This window comes from Mytilus galloprovincialis, chromosome 1 (genome assembly GCF_965363235.1).
Source record: "Mytilus galloprovincialis chromosome 1, xbMytGall1.hap1.1, whole genome shotgun sequence".
Lineage (NCBI taxonomy): Eukaryota > Metazoa > Mollusca > Bivalvia > Mytilida > Mytilidae > Mytilus > Mytilus galloprovincialis.
In genome coordinates, this window is record NC_134838.1 from 3,273,398 (window position 1) to 3,292,921 (window position 19,524).

Here is a 19,524-nt window from a genome sequence, read left to right on the forward strand (position 1 = left end):
AGAATATCAACTCCTCTTTTCTCTCCGTTTGACCACTATTGCTCATCAGTGACGGGAAAACATGCTGAGCAATTTCTGAGCCAGACTGCTTTGAATGTCAATGGCAGATACAAAAGTATAATTTCATTGAATCCAAACGCCTATAAACCGTTCCAAAAATTAACGGGCTCGTCCGGGATTCGAACCCGGGACCTCTCGCACCCAAAGCGAGAATCATACCCGTAGACCAACGAGCCGCTTGATAGTTAGAGTTACATTTTCCGTATTTAACTATAGAATACGATTATTCTCCATACGTGGCAAAGGAGTTTACCTGCCAAGATACATATTCGAAATTCTAAGTTGACTAGAAATTCACCTTACATTGGTCGAGATCAAACTATATAAAAACAACAAAAATTCAAACGATAGCTGTTGTATTGGTGCATGTATTTTTCTCCTACTGAATTCTGTTTTATGCATTCTAATTGACGTTCGAATTAGCGGTGTATTTTCTTTGAATATCCCATCGACTGGTATTGAAAACAGTTTTGAGATTCGCCACGCATTGACAATATGAGGCAAAAATTGGGCTCGTCCGGGATTCGAACCCGGGACCTCTCGCACCCTAAGCGAGAATCATACCCCTAGACCAACGAGCCTGTATAGCTGACTTATGTTTAAATAATAGTTATAAAATTCAGAAATGACATCGCTTGTTGCTATTTTCGTGTTGCCTTGGGTTATACGTTTGGCCTCTCTTGCTTTGTTACCTTTGAAATCAGGACGGTAAGTTATTAAAAGTCACCTGCTATAAAGAACTTTGTCTAAAGTGCTTAGCGTAGACGATTTCAAAGATTTTTATAAGAAGTGATATGTTCAATTTAACATGAACGACATGCGTCGGCTGCAAAAGAACACCGAATGAGTAATATCTCTAGGCACTATAATAAGCACAGTTCACGATGATCCGGATTACCCAAAAATTAATATGTTTCCGCTGGGGCTCGAACCCAGGACCTTCCGCGTGTGAAGCGGACGTGATTACCACTACACTACGGAAACAGTTGAAGTTAGTGCGAAGTTTTCCATATTTCAAGCAACGTCCGATTAAAAACTGGTGCAATCAAGATGAATAACACCCGTTCCCGCATGAAAACAGGTGCGTTTTCGTGTTAATTTCCATAATTCTCTTGGCATGGGATGGGGTTCACCTTTCTTCTGCACAATCAATTGAAAAGCAGATATTCCTAGCTCTGCCGTCTATATATATGCGTATTCTTCTTATACGCCAGCTAAATCCGATATCGACATTTCCTTCATTGCACAACTTGATGGTGATTATCAAGGTAAGTTGTTTTGCAGCGTGCACAAACCAAAATATAACATTCTTCGAAAAAAAAAAAAGTCAAAATCATCGGAATACAAATGTATGTACCAGAATATCAACTCCTCTTTTCTCTCCGTTTGACCACTATTGCTCATCAGTGACGGGAAAACATGCTGAGCAATTTCTGAGCCAGACTGCTTTGAATGTCAATGGCAGATACAAAAGTATAATTTCATTGAATCCAAACGCCTATAAACCGTTCCAAAAATTAACGGGCTCGTCCGGGATTCGAACCCGGGACCTCTCGCACCCAAAGCGAGAATCATACCCCTAGACCAACGAGCCGCTTGATAGTTAGAGTTACATTTTCCGTATTTAACTATAGAATACGATTATTCTCCATACGTGGCAAAGGAGTTTACCTGCCAAGATACATATTCGAAATTCTAAGTTGACTAGAAATTCACCTTACATTGGTCGAGATCAAACTATATAAAAACAACAAAAATTCAAACGATAGCTGTTGTATTGGTGCATGTATTTTTCTCCTACTGAATTCTGTTTTATGCATTCTAATTGACGTTCGAATTAGCGGTGTATTTTCTTTGAATATCCCATCGACTGGTATTGAAAACAGTTTTGAGATTCGCCACGCATTGACAATATGAGGCAAAAATTGGGCTCGTCCGGGATTCGAACCCGGGACCTCTCGCACCCTAAGCGAGAATCATACCCCTAGACCAACGAGCCTGTATAGCTGACTTATGTTTAAATAATAGTTATAAAATTCAGAAATGACATCGCTTGTTGCTATTTTCGTGTTGCCTTGGGTTATACGTTTGGCCTCTCTTGCTTTGTTACCTTTGAAATCAGGACGGTAAGTTATTAAAAGTCACCTGCTATAAAGAACTTTGTCTAAAGTGCTTAGCGTAGACGATTTCAAAGATTTTTATAAGAAGTGATATGTTCAATTTAACATGAACGACATGCGTCGGCTGCAAAAGAACACCGAATGAGTAATATCTCTAGGCACTATAATAAGCACAGTTCACGATGATCCGGATTACCCAAAAATTAATATGTTTCCGCTGGGGCTCGAACCCAGGACCTTCCGCGTGTGAAGCGGACGTGATTACCACTACACTACGGAAACAGTTGAAGTTAGTGCGAAGTTTTCCATATTTCAAGCAACGTCCGATTAAAAACTGGTGCAATCAAGATGAATAACACCCGTTCCCGCATGAAAACAGGTGCGTTTTCGTGTTAATTTCCATAATTCTCTTGGCATGGGATGGGGTTCACCTTTCTTCTGCACAATCAATTGAAAAGCAGATATTCCTAGCTCTGCCGTCTATATATATGCGTATTCTTCTTATACGCCAGCTAAATCCGATATCGACATTTCCTTCATTGCACAACTTGATGGTGATTATCAAGGTAAGTTGTTTTGCAGCGTGCACAAACCAAAATATAACATTCTTCGAAAAAAAAAAAAGTCAAAATCATCGGAATACAAATGTATGTACCAGAATATCAACTCCTCTTTTCTCTCCGTTTGACCACTATTGCTCATCAGTGACGGGAAAACATGCTGAGCAATTTCTGAGCCAGACTGCTTTGAATGTCAATGGCAGATACAAAAGTATAATTTCATTGAATCCAAACGCCTATAAACCGTTCCAAAAATTAACGGGCTCGTCCGGGATTCGAACCCGGGACCTCTCGCACCCAAAGCGAGAATCATACCCCTAGACCAACGAGCCGCTTGATAGTTAGAGTTACATTTTCCGTATTTAACTATAGAATACGATTATTCTCCATACGTGGCAAAGGAGTTTACCTGCCAAGATACATATTCGAAATTCTAAGTTGACTAGAAATTCACCTTACATTGGTCGAGATCAAACTATATAAAAACAACAAAAATTCAAACGATAGCTGTTGTATTGGTGCATGTATTTTTCTCCTACTGAATTCTGTTTTATGCATTCTAATTGACGTTCGAATTAGCGGTGTATTTTCTTTGAATATCCCATCGACTGGTATTGAAAACAGTTTTGAGATTCGCCACGCATTGACAATATGAGGCAAAAATTGGGCTCGTCCGGGATTCGAACCCGGGACCTCTCGCACCCTAAGCGAGAATCATACCCCTAGACCAACGAGCCTGTATAGCTGACTTATGTTTAAATAATAGTTATAAAATTCAGAAATGACATCGCTTGTTGCTATTTTCGTGTTGCCTTGGGTTATACGTTTGGCCTCTCTTGCTTTGTTACCTTTGAAATCAGGACGGTAAGTTATTAAAAGTCACCTGCTATAAAGAACTTTGTCTAAAGTGCTTAGCGTAGACGATTTCAAAGATTTTTATAAGAAGTGATATGTTCAATTTAACATGAACGACATGCGTCGGCTGCAAAAGAACACCGAATGAGTAATATCTCTAGGCACTATAATAAGCACAGTTCACGATGATCCGGATTACCCAAAAATTAATATGTTTCCGCTGGGGCTCGAACCCAGGACCTTCCGCGTGTGAAGCGGACGTGATTACCACTACACTACGGAAACAGTTGAAGTTAGTGCGAAGTTTTCCATATTTCAAGCAACGTCCGATTAAAAACTGGTGCAATCAAGATGAATAACACCCGTTCCCGCATGAAAACAGGTGCGTTTTCGTGTTAATTTCCATAATTCTCTTGGCATGGGATGGGGTTCACCTTTCTTCTGCACAATCAATTGAAAAGCAGATATTCCTAGCTCTGCCGTCTATATATATGCGTATTCTTCTTATACGCCAGCTAAATCCGATATCGACATTTCCTTCATTGCACAACTTGATGGTGATTATCAAGGTAAGTTGTTTTGCAGCGTGCACAAACCAAAATATAACATTCTTCGAAAAAAAAAAAAGTCAAAATCATCGGAATACAAATGTATGTACCAGAATATCAACTCCTCTTTTCTCTCCGTTTGACCACTATTGCTCATCAGTGACGGGAAAACATGCTGAGCAATTTCTGAGCCAGACTGCTTTGAATGTCAATGGCAGATACAAAAGTATAATTTCATTGAATCCAAACGCCTATAAACCGTTCCAAAAATTAACGGGCTCGTCCGGGATTCGAACCCGGGACCTCTCGCACCCAAAGCGAGAATCATACCCCTAGACCAACGAGCCGCTTGATAGTTAGAGTTACATTTTCCGTATTTAACTATAGAATACGATTATTCTCCATACGTGGCAAAGGAGTTTACCTGCCAAGATACATATTCGAAATTCTAAGTTGACTAGAAATTCACCTTACATTGGTCGAGATCAAACTATATAAAAACAACAAAAATTCAAACGATAGCTGTTGTATTGGTGCATGTATTTTTCTCCTACTGAATTCTGTTTTATGCATTCTAATTGACGTTCGAATTAGCGGTGTATTTTCTTTGAATATCCCATCGACTGGTATTGAAAACAGTTTTGAGATTCGCCACGCATTGACAATATGAGGCAAAAATTGGGCTCGTCCGGGATTCGAACCCGGGACCTCTCGCACCCTAAGCGAGAATCATACCCCTAGACCAACGAGCCTGTATAGCTGACTTATGTTTAAATAATAGTTATAAAATTCAGAAATGACATCGCTTGTTGCTATTTTCGTGTTGCCTTGGGTTATACGTTTGGCCTCTCTTGCTTTGTTACCTTTGAAATCAGGACGGTAAGTTATTAAAAGTCACCTGCTATAAAGAACTTTGTCTAAAGTGCTTAGCGTAGACGATTTCAAAGATTTTTATAAGAAGTGATATGTTCAATTTAACATGAACGACATGCGTCGGCTGCAAAAGAACACCGAATGAGTAATATCTCTAGGCACTATAATAAGCACAGTTCACGATGATCCGGATTACCCAAAAATTAATATGTTTCCGCTGGGGCTCGAACCCAGGACCTTCCGCGTGTGAAGCGGACGTGATTACCACTACACTACGGAAACAGTTGAAGTTAGTGCGAAGTTTTCCATATTTCAAGCAACGTCCGATTAAAAACTGGTGCAATCAAGATGAATAACACCCGTTCCCGCATGAAAACAGGTGCGTTTTCGTGTTAATTTCCATAATTCTCTTGGCATGGGATGGGGTTCACCTTTCTTCTGCACAATCAATTGAAAAGCAGATATTCCTAGCTCTGCCGTCTATATATATGCGTATTCTTCTTATACGCCAGCTAAATCCGATATCGACATTTCCTTCATTGCACAACTTGATGGTGATTATCAAGGTAAGTTGTTTTGCAGCGTGCACAAACCAAAATATAACATTCTTCGAAAAAAAAAAAAGTCAAAATCATCGGAATACAAATGTATGTACCAGAATATCAACTCCTCTTTTCTCTCCGTTTGACCACTATTGCTCATCAGTGACGGGAAAACATGCTGAGCAATTTCTGAGCCAGACTGCTTTGAATGTCAATGGCAGATACAAAAGTATAATTTCATTGAATCCAAACGCCTATAAACCGTTCCAAAAATTAACGGGCTCGTCCGGGATTCGAACCCGGGACCTCTCGCACCCAAAGCGAGAATCATACCCCTAGACCAACGAGCCGCTTGATAGTTAGAGTTACATTTTCCGTATTTAACTATAGAATACGATTATTCTCCATACGTGGCAAAGGAGTTTACCTGCCAAGATACATATTCGAAATTCTAAGTTGACTAGAAATTCACCTTACATTGGTCGAGATCAAACTATATAAAAACAACAAAAATTCAAACGATAGCTGTTGTATTGGTGCATGTATTTTTCTCCTACTGAATTCTGTTTTATGCATTCTAATTGACGTTCGAATTAGCGGTGTATTTTCTTTGAATATCCCATCGACTGGTATTGAAAACAGTTTTGAGATTCGCCACGCATTGACAATATGAGGCAAAAATTGGGCTCGTCCGGGATTCGAACCCGGGACCTCTCGCACCCTAAGCGAGAATCATACCCCTAGACCAACGAGCCTGTATAGCTGACTTATGTTTAAATAATAGTTATAAAATTCAGAAATGACATCGCTTGTTGCTATTTTCGTGTTGCCTTGGGTTATACGTTTGGCCTCTCTTGCTTTGTTACCTTTGAAATCAGGACGGTAAGTTATTAAAAGTCACCTGCTATAAAGAACTTTGTCTAAAGTGCTTAGCGTAGACGATTTCAAAGATTTTTATAAGAAGTGATATGTTCAATTTAACATGAACGACATGCGTCGGCTGCAAAAGAACACCGAATGAGTAATATCTCTAGGCACTATAATAAGCACAGTTCACGATGATCCGGATTACCCAAAAATTAATATGTTTCCGCTGGGGCTCGAACCCAGGACCTTCCGCGTGTGAAGCGGACGTGATTACCACTACACTACGGAAACAGTTGAAGTTAGTGCGAAGTTTTCCATATTTCAAGCAACGTCCGATTAAAAACTGGTGCAATCAAGATGAATAACACCCGTTCCCGCATGAAAACAGGTGCGTTTTCGTGTTAATTTCCATAATTCTCTTGGCATGGGATGGGGTTCACCTTTCTTCTGCACAATCAATTGAAAAGCAGATATTCCTAGCTCTGCCGTCTATATATATGCGTATTCTTCTTATACGCCAGCTAAATCCGATATCGACATTTCCTTCATTGCACAACTTGATGGTGATTATCAAGGTAAGTTGTTTTGCAGCGTGCACAAACCAAAATATAACATTCTTCGAAAAAAAAAAAAGTCAAAATCATCGGAATACAAATGTATGTACCAGAATATCAACTCCTCTTTTCTCTCCGTTTGACCACTATTGCTCATCAGTGACGGGAAAACATGCTGAGCAATTTCTGAGCCAGACTGCTTTGAATGTCAATGGCAGATACAAAAGTATAATTTCATTGAATCCAAACGCCTATAAACCGTTCCAAAAATTAACGGGCTCGTCCGGGATTCGAACCCGGGACCTCTCGCACCCAAAGCGAGAATCATACCCGTAGACCAACGAGCCGCTTGATAGTTAGAGTTACATTTTCCGTATTTAACTATAGAATACGATTATTCTCCATACGTGGCAAAGGAGTTTACCTGCCAAGATACATATTCGAAATTCTAAGTTGACTAGAAATTCACCTTACATTGGTCGAGATCAAACTATATAAAAACAACAAAAATTCAAACGATAGCTGTTGTATTGGTGCATGTATTTTTCTCCTACTGAATTCTGTTTTATGCATTCTAATTGACGTTCGAATTAGCGGTGTATTTTCTTTGAATATCCCATCGACTGGTATTGAAAACAGTTTTGAGATTCGCCACGCATTGACAATATGAGGCAAAAATTGGGCTCGTCCGGGATTCGAACCCGGGACCTCTCGCACCCTAAGCGAGAATCATACCCCTAGACCAACGAGCCTGTATAGCTGACTTATGTTTAAATAATAGTTATAAAATTCAGAAATGACATCGCTTGTTGCTATTTTCGTGTTGCCTTGGGTTATACGTTTGGCCTCTCTTGCTTTGTTACCTTTGAAATCAGGACGGTAAGTTATTAAAAGTCACCTGCTATAAAGAACTTTGTCTAAAGTGCTTAGCGTAGACGATTTCAAAGATTTTTATAAGAAGTGATATGTTCAATTTAACATGAACGACATGCGTCGGCTGCAAAAGAACACCGAATGAGTAATATCTCTAGGCACTATAATAAGCACAGTTCACGATGATCCGGATTACCCAAAAATTAATATGTTTCCGCTGGGGCTCGAACCCAGGACCTTCCGCGTGTGAAGCGGACGTGATTACCACTACACTACGGAAACAGTTGAAGTTAGTGCGAAGTTTTCCATATTTCAAGCAACGTCCGATTAAAAACTGGTGCAATCAAGATGAATAACACCCGTTCCCGCATGAAAACAGGTGCGTTTTCGTGTTAATTTCCATAATTCTCTTGGCATGGGATGGGGTTCACCTTTCTTCTGCACAATCAATTGAAAAGCAGATATTCCTAGCTCTGCCGTCTATATATATGCGTATTCTTCTTATACGCCAGCTAAATCCGATATCGACATTTCCTTCATTGCACAACTTGATGGTGATTATCAAGGTAAGTTGTTTTGCAGCGTGCACAAACCAAAATATAACATTCTTCGAAAAAAAAAAAAGTCAAAATCATCGGAATACAAATGTATGTACCAGAATATCAACTCCTCTTTTCTCTCCGTTTGACCACTATTGCTCATCAGTGACGGGAAAACATGCTGAGCAATTTCTGAGCCAGACTGCTTTGAATGTCAATGGCAGATACAAAAGTATAATTTCATTGAATCCAAACGCCTATAAACCGTTCCAAAAATTAACGGGCTCGTCCGGGATTCGAACCCGGGACCTCTCGCACCCAAAGCGAGAATCATACCCCTAGACCAACGAGCCGCTTGATAGTTAGAGTTACATTTTCCGTATTTAACTATAGAATACGATTATTCTCCATACGTGGCAAAGGAGTTTACCTGCCAAGATACATATTCGAAATTCTAAGTTGACTAGAAATTCACCTTACATTGGTCGAGATCAAACTATATAAAAACAACAAAAATTCAAACGATAGCTGTTGTATTGGTGCATGTATTTTTCTCCTACTGAATTCTGTTTTATGCATTCTAATTGACGTTCGAATTAGCGGTGTATTTTCTTTGAATATCCCATCGACTGGTATTGAAAACAGTTTTGAGATTCGCCACGCATTGACAATATGAGGCAAAAATTGGGCTCGTCCGGGATTCGAACCCGGGACCTCTCGCACCCTAAGCGAGAATCATACCCCTAGACCAACGAGCCTGTATAGCTGACTTATGTTTAAATAATAGTTATAAAATTCAGAAATGACATCGCTTGTTGCTATTTTCGTGTTGCCTTGGGTTATACGTTTGGCCTCTCTTGCTTTGTTACCTTTGAAATCAGGACGGTAAGTTATTAAAAGTCACCTGCTATAAAGAACTTTGTCTAAAGTGCTTAGCGTAGACGATTTCAAAGATTTTTATAAGAAGTGATATGTTCAATTTAACATGAACGACATGCGTCGGCTGCAAAAGAACACCGAATGAGTAATATCTCTAGGCACTATAATAAGCACAGTTCACGATGATCCGGATTACCCAAAAATTAATATGTTTCCGCTGGGGCTCGAACCCAGGACCTTCCGCGTGTGAAGCGGACGTGATTACCACTACACTACGGAAACAGTTGAAGTTAGTGCGAAGTTTTCCATATTTCAAGCAACGTCCGATTAAAAACTGGTGCAATCAAGATGAATAACACCCGTTCCCGCATGAAAACAGGTGCGTTTTCGTGTTAATTTCCATAATTCTCTTGGCATGGGATGGGGTTCACCTTTCTTCTGCACAATCAATTGAAAAGCAGATATTCCTAGCTCTGCCGTCTATATATATGCGTATTCTTCTTATACGCCAGCTAAATCCGATATCGACATTTCCTTCATTGCACAACTTGATGGTGATTATCAAGGTAAGTTGTTTTGCAGCGTGCACAAACCAAAATATAACATTCTTCGAAAAAAAAAAAAGTCAAAATCATCGGAATACAAATGTATGTACCAGAATATCAACTCCTCTTTTCTCTCCGTTTGACCACTATTGCTCATCAGTGACGGGAAAACATGCTGAGCAATTTCTGAGCCAGACTGCTTTGAATGTCAATGGCAGATACAAAAGTATAATTTCATTGAATCCAAACGCCTATAAACCGTTCCAAAAATTAACGGGCTCGTCCGGGATTCGAACCCGGGACCTCTCGCACCCAAAGCGAGAATCATACCCCTAGACCAACGAGCCGCTTGATAGTTAGAGTTACATTTTCCGTATTTAACTATAGAATACGATTATTCTCCATACGTGGCAAAGGAGTTTACCTGCCAAGATACATATTCGAAATTCTAAGTTGACTAGAAATTCACCTTACATTGGTCGAGATCAAACTATATAAAAACAACAAAAATTCAAACGATAGCTGTTGTATTGGTGCATGTATTTTTCTCCTACTGAATTCTGTTTTATGCATTCTAATTGACGTTCGAATTAGCGGTGTATTTTCTTTGAATATCCCATCGACTGGTATTGAAAACAGTTTTGAGATTCGCCACGCATTGACAATATGAGGCAAAAATTGGGCTCGTCCGGGATTCGAACCCGGGACCTCTCGCACCCTAAGCGAGAATCATACCCCTAGACCAACGAGCCTGTATAGCTGACTTATGTTTAAATAATAGTTATAAAATTCAGAAATGACATCGCTTGTTGCTATTTTCGTGTTGCCTTGGGTTATACGTTTGGCCTCTCTTGCTTTGTTACCTTTGAAATCAGGACGGTAAGTTATTAAAAGTCACCTGCTATAAAGAACTTTGTCTAAAGTGCTTAGCGTAGACGATTTCAAAGATTTTTATAAGAAGTGATATGTTCAATTTAACATGAACGACATGCGTCGGCTGCAAAAGAACACCGAATGAGTAATATCTCTAGGCACTATAATAAGCACAGTTCACGATGATCCGGATTACCCAAAAATTAATATGTTTCCGCTGGGGCTCGAACCCAGGACCTTCCGCGTGTGAAGCGGACGTGATTACCACTACACTACGGAAACAGTTGAAGTTAGTGCGAAGTTTTCCATATTTCAAGCAACGTCCGATTAAAAACTGGTGCAATCAAGATGAATAACACCCGTTCCCGCATGAAAACAGGTGCGTTTTCGTGTTAATTTCCATAATTCTCTTGGCATGGGATGGGGTTCACCTTTCTTCTGCACAATCAATTGAAAAGCAGATATTCCTAGCTCTGCCGTCTATATATATGCGTATTCTTCTTATACGCCAGCTAAATCCGATATCGACATTTCCTTCATTGCACAACTTGATGGTGATTATCAAGGTAAGTTGTTTTGCAGCGTGCACAAACCAAAATATAACATTCTTCGAAAAAAAAAAAAGTCAAAATCATCGGAATACAAATGTATGTACCAGAATATCAACTCCTCTTTTCTCTCCGTTTGACCACTATTGCTCATCAGTGACGGGAAAACATGCTGAGCAATTTCTGAGCCAGACTGCTTTGAATGTCAATGGCAGATACAAAAGTATAATTTCATTGAATCCAAACGCCTATAAACCGTTCCAAAAATTAACGGGCTCGTCCGGGATTCGAACCCGGGACCTCTCGCACCCAAAGCGAGAATCATACCCCTAGACCAACGAGCCGCTTGATAGTTAGAGTTACATTTTCCGTATTTAACTATAGAATACGATTATTCTCCATACGTGGCAAAGGAGTTTACCTGCCAAGATACATATTCGAAATTCTAAGTTGACTAGAAATTCACCTTACATTAGTCGAGATCAAACTATATAAAAACAACAAAAATTCAAACGATAGCTGTTGTATTGGTGCATGTATTTTTCTCCTACTGAATTCTGTTTTATGCATTCTAATTGACGTTCGAATTAGCGGTGTATTTTCTTTGAATATCCCATCGACTGGTATTGAAAACAGTTTTGAGATTCGCCACGCATTGACAATATGAGGCAAAAATTGGGCTCGTCCGGGATTCGAACCCGGGACCTCTCGCACCCTAAGCGAGAATCATACCCCTAGACCAACGAGCCTGTATAGCTGACTTATGTTTAAATAATAGTTATAAAATTCAGAAATGACATCGCTTGTTGCTATTTTCGTGTTGCCTTGGGTTATACGTTTGGCCTCTCTTGCTTTGTTACCTTTGAAATCAGGACGGTAAGTTATTAAAAGTCACCTGCTATAAAGAACTTTGTCTAAAGTGCTTAGCGTAGACGATTTCAAAGATTTTTATAAGAAGTGATATGTTCAATTTAACATGAACGACATGCGTCGGCTGCAAAAGAACACCGAATGAGTAATATCTCTAGGCACTATAATAAGCACAGTTCACGATGATCCGGATTACCCAAAAATTAATATGTTTCCGCTGGGGCTCGAACCCAGGACCTTCCGCGTGTGAAGCGGACGTGATTACCACTACACTACGGAAACAGTTGAAGTTAGTGCGAAGTTTTCCATATTTCAAGCAACGTCCGATTAAAAACTGGTGCAATCAAGATGAATAACACCCGTTCCCGCATGAAAACAGGTGCGTTTTCGTGTTAATTTCCATAATTCTCTTGGCATGGGATGGGGTTCACCTTTCTTCTGCACAATCAATTGAAAAGCAGATATTCCTAGCTCTGCCGTCTATATATATGCGTATTCTTCTTATACGCCAGCTAAATCCGATATCGACATTTCCTTCATTGCACAACTTGATGGTGATTATCAAGGTAAGTTGTTTTGCAGCGTGCACAAACCAAAATATAACATTCTTCGAAAAAAAAAAAAGTCAAAATCATCGGAATACAAATGTATATACCAGAATATCAACTCCTCTTTTCTCTCCGTTTGACCACTATTGCTCATCAGTGACGGGAAAACATGCTGAGCAATTTCTGAGCCAGACTGCTTTGAATGTCAATGGCAGATACAAAAGTATAATTTCATTGAATCCAAACGCCTATAAACCGTTCCAAAAATTAACGGGCTCGTCCGGGATTCGAACCCGGGACCTCTCGCACCCAAAGCGAGAATCATACCCCTAGACCAACGAGCCGCTTGATAGTTAGAGTTACATTTTCCGTATTTAACTATAGAATACGATTATTCTCCATACGTGGCAAAGGAGTTTACCTGCCAAGATACATATTCGAAATTCTAAGTTGACTAGAAATTCACCTTACATTGGTCGAGATCAAACTATATAAAAACAACAAAAATTCAAACGATAGCTGTTGTATTGGTGCATGTATTTTTCTCCTACTGAATTCTGTTTTATGCATTCTAATTGACGTTCGAATTAGCGGTGTATTTTCTTTGAATATCCCATCGACTGGTATTGAAAACAGTTTTGAGATTCGCCACGCATTGACAATATGAGGCAAAAATTGGGCTCGTCCGGGATTCGAACCCGGGACCTCTCGCACCCTAAGCGAGAATCATACCCCTAGACCAACGAGCCTGTATAGCTGACTTATGTTTAAATAATAGTTATAAAATTCAGAAATGACATCGCTTGTTGCTATTTTCGTGTTGCCTTGGGTTATACGTTTGGCCTCTCTTGCTTTGTTACCTTTGAAATCAGGACGGTAAGTTATTAAAAGTCACCTGCTATAAAGAACTTTGTCTAAAGTGCTTAGCGTAGACGATTTCAAAGATTTTTATAAGAAGTGATATGTTCAATTTAACATGAACGACATGCGTCGGCTGCAAAAGAACACCGAATGAGTAATATCTCTAGGCACTATAATAAGCACAGTTCACGATGATCCGGATTACCCAAAAATTAATATGTTTCCGCTGGGGCTCGAACCCAGGACCTTCCGCGTGTGAAGCGGACGTGATTACCACTACACTACGGAAACAGTTGAAGTTAGTGCGAAGTTTTCCATATTTCAAGCAACGTCCGATTAAAAACTGGTGCAATCAAGATGAATAACACCCGTTCCCGCATGAAAACAGGTGCGTTTTCGTGTTAATTTCCATAATTCTCTTGGCATGGGATGGGGTTCACCTTTCTTCTGCACAATCAATTGAAAAGCAGATATTCCTAGCTCTGCCGTCTATATATATGCGTATTCTTCTTATACGCCAGCTAAATCCGATATCGACATTTCCTTCATTGCACAACTTGATGGTGATTATCAAGGTAAGTTGTTTTGCAGCGTGCACAAACCAAAATATAACATTCTTCGAAAAAAAAAAAAGTCAAAATCATCGGAATACAAATGTATGTACCAGAATATCAACTCCTCTTTTCTCTCCGTTTGACCACTATTGCTCATCAGTGACGGGAAAACATGCTGAGCAATTTCTGAGCCAGACTGCTTTGAATGTCAATGGCAGATACAAAAGTATAATTTCATTGAATCCAAACGCCTATAAACCGTTCCAAAAATTAACGGGCTCGTCCGGGATTCGAACCCGGGACCTCTCGCACCCAAAGCGAGAATCATACCCCTAGACCAACGAGCCGCTTGATAGTTAGAGTTACATTTTCCGTATTTAACTATAGAATACGATTATTCTCCATACGTGGCAAAGGAGTTTACCTGCCAAGATACATATTCGAAATTCTAAGTTGACTAGAAATTCACCTTACATTGGTCGAGATCAAACTATATAAAAACAACAAAAATTCAAACGATAGCTGTTGTATTGGTGCATGTATTTTTCTCCTACTGAATTCTGTTTTATGCATTCTAATTGACGTTCGAATTAGCGGTGTATTTTCTTTGAATATCCCATCGACTGGTATTGAAAACAGTTTTGAGATTCGCCACGCATTGACAATATGAGGCAAAAATTGGGCTCGTCCGGGATTCGAACCCGGGACCTCTCGCACCCTAAGCGAGAATCATACCCCTAGACCAACGAGCCTGTATAGCTGACTTATGTTTAAATAATAGTTATAAAATTCAGAAATGACATCGCTTGTTGCTATTTTCGTGTTGCCTTGGGTTATACGTTTGGCCTCTCTTGCTTTGTTACCTTTGAAATCAGGACGGTAAGTTATTAAAAGTCACCTGCTATAAAGAACTTTGTCTAAAGTGCTTAGCGTAGACGATTTCAAAGATTTTTATAAGAAGTGATATGTTCAATTTAACATGAACGACATGCGTCGGCTGCAAAAGAACACCGAATGAGTAATATCTCTAGGCACTATAATAAGCACAGTTCACGATGATCCGGATTACCCAAAAATTAATATGTTTCCGCTGGGGCTCGAACCCAGGACCTTCCGCGTGTGAAGCGGACGTGATTACCACTACACTACGGAAACAGTTGAAGTTAGTGCGAAGTTTTCCATATTTCAAGCAACGTCCGATTAAAAACTGGTGCAATCAAGATGAATAACACCCGTTCCCGCATGAAAACAGGTGCGTTTTCGTGTTAATTTCCATAATTCTCTTGGCATGGGATGGGGTTCACCTTTCTTCTGCACAATCAATTGAAAAGCAGATATTCCTAGCTCTGCCGTCTATATATATGCGTATTCTTCTTATACGCCAGCTAAATCCGATATCGACATTTCCTTCATTGCACAACTTGATGGTGATTATCAAGGTAAGTTGTTTTGCAGCGTGCACAAACCAAAATATAACATTCTTCGAAAAAAAAAAAAGTCAAAATCATCGGAATACAAATGTATGTACCAGAATATCAACTCCTCTTTTCTCTCCGTTTGACCACTATTGCTCATCAGTGACGGGAAAACATGCTGAGCAATTTCTGAGCCAGACTGCTTTGAATGTCAATGGCAGATACAAAAGTATAATTTCATTGAATCCAAACGCCTATAAACCGTTCCAAAAATTAACGGGCTCGTCCGGGATTCGAACCCGGGACCTCTCGCACCCAAAGCGAGAATCATACCCCTAGACCAACGAGCCGCTTGATAGTTAGAGTTACATTTTCCGTATTTAACTATAGAATACGATTATTCTCCATACGTGGCAAAGGAGTTTACCTGCCAAGATACATATTCGAAATTCTAAGTTGACTAGAAATTCACCTTACATTGGTCGAGATCAAACTATATAAAAACAACAAAAATTCAAACGATAGCTGTTGTATTGGTGCATGTATTTTTCTCCTACTGAATTCTGTTTTATGCATTCTAATTGACGTTCGAATTAGCGGTGTATTTTCTTTGAATATCCCATCGACTGGTATTGAAAACAGTTTTGAGATTCGCCACGCATTGACAATATGAGGCAAAAATTGGGCTCGTCCGGGATTCGAACCCGGGACCTCTCGCACCCTAAGCGAGAATCATACCCCTAGACCAACGAGCCTGTATAGCTGACTTATGTTTAAATAATAGTTATAAAATTCAGAAATGACATCGCTTGTTGCTATTTTCGTGTTGCCTTGGGTTATACGTTTGGCCTCTCTTGCTTTGTTACCTTTGAAATCAGGACGGTAAGTTATTAAAAGTCACCTGCTATAAAGAACTTTGTCTAAAGTGCTTAGCGTAGACGATTTCAAAGATTTTTATAAGAAGTGATATGTTCAATTTAACATGAACGACATGCGTCGGCTGCAAAAGAACACCGAATGAGTAATATCTCTAGGCACTATAATAAGCACAGTTCACGATGATCCGGATTACCCAAAAATTAATATGTTTCCGCTGGGGCTCGAACCCAGGACCTTCCGCGTGTGAAGCGGACGTGATTACCACTACACTACGGAAACAGTTGAAGTTAGTGCGAAGTTTTCCATATTTCAAGCAACGTCCGATTAAAAACTGGTGCAATCAAGATGAATAACACCCGTTCCCGCATGAAAACAGGTGCGTTTTCGTGTTAATTTCCATAATTCTCTTGGCATGGGATGGGGTTCACCTTTCTTCTGCACAATCAATTGAAAAGCAGATATTCCTAGCTCTGCCGTCTATATATATGCGTATTCTTCTTATACGCCAGCTAAATCCGATATCGACATTTCCTTCATTGCACAACTTGATGGTGATTATCAAGGTAAGTTGTTTTGCAGCGTGCACAAACCAAAATATAACATTCTTCGAAAAAAAAAAAAGTCAAAATCATCGGAATACAAATGTATGTACCAGAATATCAACTCCTCTTTTCTCTCCGTTTGACCACTATTGCTCATCAGTGACGGGAAAACATGCTGAGCAATTTCTGAGCCAGACTGCTTTGAATGTCAATGGCAGATACAAAAGTATAATTTCATTGAATCCAAACGCCTATAAACCGTTCCAAAAATTAACGGGCTCGTCCGGGATTCGAACCCGGGACCTCTCGCACCCAAAGCGAGAATCATACCCCTAGACCAACGAGCCGCTTGATAGTTAGAGTTACATTTTCCGTATTTAACTATAGAATACGATTATTCTCCATACGTGGCAAAGGAGTTTACCTGCCAAGATACATATTCGAAATTCTAAGTTGACTAGAAATTCACCTTACATTGGTCGAGATCAAACTATATAAAAACAACAAAAATTCAAACGATAGCTGTTGTATTGGTGCATGTATTTTTCTCCTACTGAATTCTGTTTTATGCATTCTAATTGACGTTCGAATTAGCGGTGTATTTTCTTTGAATATCCCATCGACTGGTATTGAAAACAGTTTTGAGATTCGCCACGCATTGACAATATGAGGCAAAAATTGGGCTCGTCCGGGATTCGAACCCGGGACCTCTCGCACCCTAAGCGAGAATCATACCCCTAGACCAACGAGCCTGTATAGCTGACTTATGTTTAAATAATAGTTATAAAATTCAGAAATGACATCGCTTGTTGCTATTTTCGTGTTGCCTTGGGTTATACGTTTGGCCTCTCTTGCTTTGTTACCTTTGAAATCAGGACGGTAAGTTATTAAAAGTCACCTGCTATAAAGAACTTTGTCTAAAGTGCTTAGCGTAGACGATTTCAAAGATTTTTATAAGAAGTGATATGTTCAATTTAACATGAACGACATGCGTCGGCTGCAAAAGAACACCGAATGAGTAATATCTCTAGGCACTATAATAAGCACAGTTCACGATGATCCGGATTACCCAAAAATTAATATGTTTCCGCTGGGGCTCGAACCCAGGACCTTCCGCGTGTGAAGCGGACGTGATTACCACTACACTACGGAAACAGTTGAAGTTAGTGCGAAGTTTTCCATATTTCAAGCAACGTCCGATTAAAAACTGGTGCAATCAAGATGAATAACACCCGTTCCCGCATGAAAACAGGTGCGTTTTCGTGTTAATTTCCATAATTCTCTTGGCATGGGATGGGGTTCACCTTTCTTCTGCACAATCAATTGAAAAGCAGATATTCCTAGCTCTGCCGTCTATATATATGCGTATTCTTCTTATACGCCAGCTAAATCCGATATCGACATTTCCTTCATTGCACAACTTGATGGTGATTATCAAGGTAAGTTGTTTTGCAGCGTGCACAAACCAAAATATAACATTCTTCGAAAAAAAAAAAAGTCAAAATCATCGGAATACAAATGTATGTACCAGAATATCAACTCCTCTTTTCTCTCCGTTTGACCACTATTGCTCATCAGTGACGGGAAAACATGCTGAGCAATTTCTGAGCCAGACTGCTTTGAATGTCAATGGCAGATACAAAAGTATAATTTCATTGAATCCAAACGCCTATAAACCGTTCCAAAAATTAACGGGCTCGTCCGGGATTCGAACCCGGGACCTCTCGCACCCAAAGCGAGAATCATACCCCTAGACCAACGAGCCGCTTGATAGTTAGAGTTACATTTTCCGTATTTAACTATAGAATACGATTATTCTCCATACGTGGCAAAGGAGTTTACCTGCCAAGATACATATTCGAAATTCTAAGTTGACTAGAAATTCACCTTACATTGGTCGAGATCAAACTATATAAAAACAACAAAAATTCAAACGATAGCTGTTGTATTGGTGCATGTATTTTTCTCCTACTGAATTCTGTTTTATGCATTCTAATTGACGTTCGAATTAGCGGTGTATTTTCTTTGAATATCCCATCGACTGGTATTGAAAACAGTTTTGAGATTCGCCACGCATTGACAATATGAGGCAAAAATTGGGCTCGTCCGGGATTCGAACCCGGGACCTCTCGCACCCTAAGCGAGAATCATACCCCTAGACCAACGAGCCTGTATAGCTGACTTATGTTTAAATAATAGTTATAAAATTCAGAAATGACATCGCTTGTTGCTATTTTCGTGTTGCCTTGGGTTATACGTTTGGCCTCTCTTGCTTTGTTACCTTTGAAATCAGGACGGTAAGTTATTAAAAGTCACCTGCTATAAAGAACTTTGTCTAAAGTGCTTAGCGTAGACGATTTCAAAGATTTTTATAAGAAGTGATATGTTCAATTTAACATGAACGACATGCGTCGGCTGCAAAAGAACACCGAATGAGTAATATCTCTAGGCACTATAATAAGCACAGTTCACGATGATCCGGATTACCCAAAAATTAATATGTTTCCGCTGGGGCTCGAACCCAGGACCTTCCGCGTGTGAAGCGGACGTGATTACCACTACACTACGGAAACAGTTGAAGTTAGTGCGAAGTTTTCCATATTTCAAGCAACGTCCGAT

At 39.7% G+C, this 19,524-nt stretch overlaps 42 non-coding genes across 42 annotated transcripts; all 42 read right to left on the minus strand.

Annotated features, from left to right (window-relative positions):
* Window positions 1-164: 164 nt before the first annotated feature.
* Window positions 165-236, minus strand: Trnap-ugg (transfer RNA proline (anticodon UGG)). Its single transcript has one exon. It is a non-coding gene; the product is annotated as a tRNA-Pro (tRNA).
* Window positions 237-569: 333 nt separating this feature from the next.
* Trnap-agg (transfer RNA proline (anticodon AGG)) lies at window positions 570-641 on the minus strand. Its single transcript has one exon. It is a non-coding gene; the product is annotated as a tRNA-Pro (tRNA).
* A 330-nt stretch (window positions 642-971) lies between these two features.
* Trnav-cac (transfer RNA valine (anticodon CAC)) lies at window positions 972-1,044 on the minus strand. Its single transcript has one exon. It is a non-coding gene; the product is annotated as a tRNA-Val (tRNA).
* A 538-nt stretch (window positions 1,045-1,582) lies between these two features.
* Window positions 1,583-1,654, minus strand: Trnap-ugg (transfer RNA proline (anticodon UGG)). The gene has a single exon. It is a non-coding gene; the product is annotated as a tRNA-Pro (tRNA).
* A 333-nt stretch (window positions 1,655-1,987) lies between these two features.
* Window positions 1,988-2,059, minus strand: Trnap-agg (transfer RNA proline (anticodon AGG)). Its single transcript has one exon. It is a non-coding gene; the product is annotated as a tRNA-Pro (tRNA).
* A 330-nt stretch (window positions 2,060-2,389) lies between these two features.
* Window positions 2,390-2,462, minus strand: Trnav-cac (transfer RNA valine (anticodon CAC)). Its single transcript has one exon. It is a non-coding gene; the product is annotated as a tRNA-Val (tRNA).
* A 538-nt stretch (window positions 2,463-3,000) lies between these two features.
* Window positions 3,001-3,072, minus strand: Trnap-ugg (transfer RNA proline (anticodon UGG)). The gene has a single exon. It is a non-coding gene; the product is annotated as a tRNA-Pro (tRNA).
* Window positions 3,073-3,405: 333 nt separating this feature from the next.
* Window positions 3,406-3,477, minus strand: Trnap-agg (transfer RNA proline (anticodon AGG)). Its single transcript has one exon. It is a non-coding gene; the product is annotated as a tRNA-Pro (tRNA).
* Window positions 3,478-3,807: 330 nt separating this feature from the next.
* Trnav-cac (transfer RNA valine (anticodon CAC)) lies at window positions 3,808-3,880 on the minus strand. The gene has a single exon. It is a non-coding gene; the product is annotated as a tRNA-Val (tRNA).
* Window positions 3,881-4,418: 538 nt separating this feature from the next.
* On the minus strand, window positions 4,419-4,490 carry Trnap-ugg (transfer RNA proline (anticodon UGG)). The gene has a single exon. It is a non-coding gene; the product is annotated as a tRNA-Pro (tRNA).
* A 333-nt stretch (window positions 4,491-4,823) lies between these two features.
* On the minus strand, window positions 4,824-4,895 carry Trnap-agg (transfer RNA proline (anticodon AGG)). The gene has a single exon. It is a non-coding gene; the product is annotated as a tRNA-Pro (tRNA).
* Window positions 4,896-5,225: 330 nt separating this feature from the next.
* Trnav-cac (transfer RNA valine (anticodon CAC)) lies at window positions 5,226-5,298 on the minus strand. Its single transcript has one exon. It is a non-coding gene; the product is annotated as a tRNA-Val (tRNA).
* A 538-nt stretch (window positions 5,299-5,836) lies between these two features.
* Trnap-ugg (transfer RNA proline (anticodon UGG)) lies at window positions 5,837-5,908 on the minus strand. The gene has a single exon. It is a non-coding gene; the product is annotated as a tRNA-Pro (tRNA).
* A 333-nt stretch (window positions 5,909-6,241) lies between these two features.
* On the minus strand, window positions 6,242-6,313 carry Trnap-agg (transfer RNA proline (anticodon AGG)). The gene has a single exon. It is a non-coding gene; the product is annotated as a tRNA-Pro (tRNA).
* A 330-nt stretch (window positions 6,314-6,643) lies between these two features.
* On the minus strand, window positions 6,644-6,716 carry Trnav-cac (transfer RNA valine (anticodon CAC)). Its single transcript has one exon. It is a non-coding gene; the product is annotated as a tRNA-Val (tRNA).
* Window positions 6,717-7,254: 538 nt separating this feature from the next.
* Window positions 7,255-7,326, minus strand: Trnap-ugg (transfer RNA proline (anticodon UGG)). Its single transcript has one exon. It is a non-coding gene; the product is annotated as a tRNA-Pro (tRNA).
* A 333-nt stretch (window positions 7,327-7,659) lies between these two features.
* Window positions 7,660-7,731, minus strand: Trnap-agg (transfer RNA proline (anticodon AGG)). The gene has a single exon. It is a non-coding gene; the product is annotated as a tRNA-Pro (tRNA).
* A 330-nt stretch (window positions 7,732-8,061) lies between these two features.
* Window positions 8,062-8,134, minus strand: Trnav-cac (transfer RNA valine (anticodon CAC)). Its single transcript has one exon. It is a non-coding gene; the product is annotated as a tRNA-Val (tRNA).
* A 538-nt stretch (window positions 8,135-8,672) lies between these two features.
* On the minus strand, window positions 8,673-8,744 carry Trnap-ugg (transfer RNA proline (anticodon UGG)). Its single transcript has one exon. It is a non-coding gene; the product is annotated as a tRNA-Pro (tRNA).
* A 333-nt stretch (window positions 8,745-9,077) lies between these two features.
* Trnap-agg (transfer RNA proline (anticodon AGG)) lies at window positions 9,078-9,149 on the minus strand. The gene has a single exon. It is a non-coding gene; the product is annotated as a tRNA-Pro (tRNA).
* A 330-nt stretch (window positions 9,150-9,479) lies between these two features.
* On the minus strand, window positions 9,480-9,552 carry Trnav-cac (transfer RNA valine (anticodon CAC)). Its single transcript has one exon. It is a non-coding gene; the product is annotated as a tRNA-Val (tRNA).
* Window positions 9,553-10,090: 538 nt separating this feature from the next.
* Window positions 10,091-10,162, minus strand: Trnap-ugg (transfer RNA proline (anticodon UGG)). Its single transcript has one exon. It is a non-coding gene; the product is annotated as a tRNA-Pro (tRNA).
* A 333-nt stretch (window positions 10,163-10,495) lies between these two features.
* Trnap-agg (transfer RNA proline (anticodon AGG)) lies at window positions 10,496-10,567 on the minus strand. The gene has a single exon. It is a non-coding gene; the product is annotated as a tRNA-Pro (tRNA).
* Window positions 10,568-10,897: 330 nt separating this feature from the next.
* On the minus strand, window positions 10,898-10,970 carry Trnav-cac (transfer RNA valine (anticodon CAC)). Its single transcript has one exon. It is a non-coding gene; the product is annotated as a tRNA-Val (tRNA).
* A 538-nt stretch (window positions 10,971-11,508) lies between these two features.
* Trnap-ugg (transfer RNA proline (anticodon UGG)) lies at window positions 11,509-11,580 on the minus strand. Its single transcript has one exon. It is a non-coding gene; the product is annotated as a tRNA-Pro (tRNA).
* A 333-nt stretch (window positions 11,581-11,913) lies between these two features.
* Trnap-agg (transfer RNA proline (anticodon AGG)) lies at window positions 11,914-11,985 on the minus strand. The gene has a single exon. It is a non-coding gene; the product is annotated as a tRNA-Pro (tRNA).
* Window positions 11,986-12,315: 330 nt separating this feature from the next.
* Trnav-cac (transfer RNA valine (anticodon CAC)) lies at window positions 12,316-12,388 on the minus strand. The gene has a single exon. It is a non-coding gene; the product is annotated as a tRNA-Val (tRNA).
* Window positions 12,389-12,926: 538 nt separating this feature from the next.
* On the minus strand, window positions 12,927-12,998 carry Trnap-ugg (transfer RNA proline (anticodon UGG)). The gene has a single exon. It is a non-coding gene; the product is annotated as a tRNA-Pro (tRNA).
* A 333-nt stretch (window positions 12,999-13,331) lies between these two features.
* Window positions 13,332-13,403, minus strand: Trnap-agg (transfer RNA proline (anticodon AGG)). Its single transcript has one exon. It is a non-coding gene; the product is annotated as a tRNA-Pro (tRNA).
* Window positions 13,404-13,733: 330 nt separating this feature from the next.
* Trnav-cac (transfer RNA valine (anticodon CAC)) lies at window positions 13,734-13,806 on the minus strand. The gene has a single exon. It is a non-coding gene; the product is annotated as a tRNA-Val (tRNA).
* Window positions 13,807-14,344: 538 nt separating this feature from the next.
* Window positions 14,345-14,416, minus strand: Trnap-ugg (transfer RNA proline (anticodon UGG)). Its single transcript has one exon. It is a non-coding gene; the product is annotated as a tRNA-Pro (tRNA).
* Window positions 14,417-14,749: 333 nt separating this feature from the next.
* Trnap-agg (transfer RNA proline (anticodon AGG)) lies at window positions 14,750-14,821 on the minus strand. The gene has a single exon. It is a non-coding gene; the product is annotated as a tRNA-Pro (tRNA).
* Window positions 14,822-15,151: 330 nt separating this feature from the next.
* Trnav-cac (transfer RNA valine (anticodon CAC)) lies at window positions 15,152-15,224 on the minus strand. The gene has a single exon. It is a non-coding gene; the product is annotated as a tRNA-Val (tRNA).
* Window positions 15,225-15,762: 538 nt separating this feature from the next.
* Trnap-ugg (transfer RNA proline (anticodon UGG)) lies at window positions 15,763-15,834 on the minus strand. The gene has a single exon. It is a non-coding gene; the product is annotated as a tRNA-Pro (tRNA).
* Window positions 15,835-16,167: 333 nt separating this feature from the next.
* Trnap-agg (transfer RNA proline (anticodon AGG)) lies at window positions 16,168-16,239 on the minus strand. The gene has a single exon. It is a non-coding gene; the product is annotated as a tRNA-Pro (tRNA).
* A 330-nt stretch (window positions 16,240-16,569) lies between these two features.
* On the minus strand, window positions 16,570-16,642 carry Trnav-cac (transfer RNA valine (anticodon CAC)). The gene has a single exon. It is a non-coding gene; the product is annotated as a tRNA-Val (tRNA).
* Window positions 16,643-17,180: 538 nt separating this feature from the next.
* Trnap-ugg (transfer RNA proline (anticodon UGG)) lies at window positions 17,181-17,252 on the minus strand. The gene has a single exon. It is a non-coding gene; the product is annotated as a tRNA-Pro (tRNA).
* A 333-nt stretch (window positions 17,253-17,585) lies between these two features.
* On the minus strand, window positions 17,586-17,657 carry Trnap-agg (transfer RNA proline (anticodon AGG)). Its single transcript has one exon. It is a non-coding gene; the product is annotated as a tRNA-Pro (tRNA).
* Window positions 17,658-17,987: 330 nt separating this feature from the next.
* Window positions 17,988-18,060, minus strand: Trnav-cac (transfer RNA valine (anticodon CAC)). Its single transcript has one exon. It is a non-coding gene; the product is annotated as a tRNA-Val (tRNA).
* A 538-nt stretch (window positions 18,061-18,598) lies between these two features.
* Window positions 18,599-18,670, minus strand: Trnap-ugg (transfer RNA proline (anticodon UGG)). Its single transcript has one exon. It is a non-coding gene; the product is annotated as a tRNA-Pro (tRNA).
* Window positions 18,671-19,003: 333 nt separating this feature from the next.
* Window positions 19,004-19,075, minus strand: Trnap-agg (transfer RNA proline (anticodon AGG)). Its single transcript has one exon. It is a non-coding gene; the product is annotated as a tRNA-Pro (tRNA).
* A 330-nt stretch (window positions 19,076-19,405) lies between these two features.
* Window positions 19,406-19,478, minus strand: Trnav-cac (transfer RNA valine (anticodon CAC)). Its single transcript has one exon. It is a non-coding gene; the product is annotated as a tRNA-Val (tRNA).
* Between the last annotated feature and the right edge of the window lie 46 nt (window positions 19,479-19,524).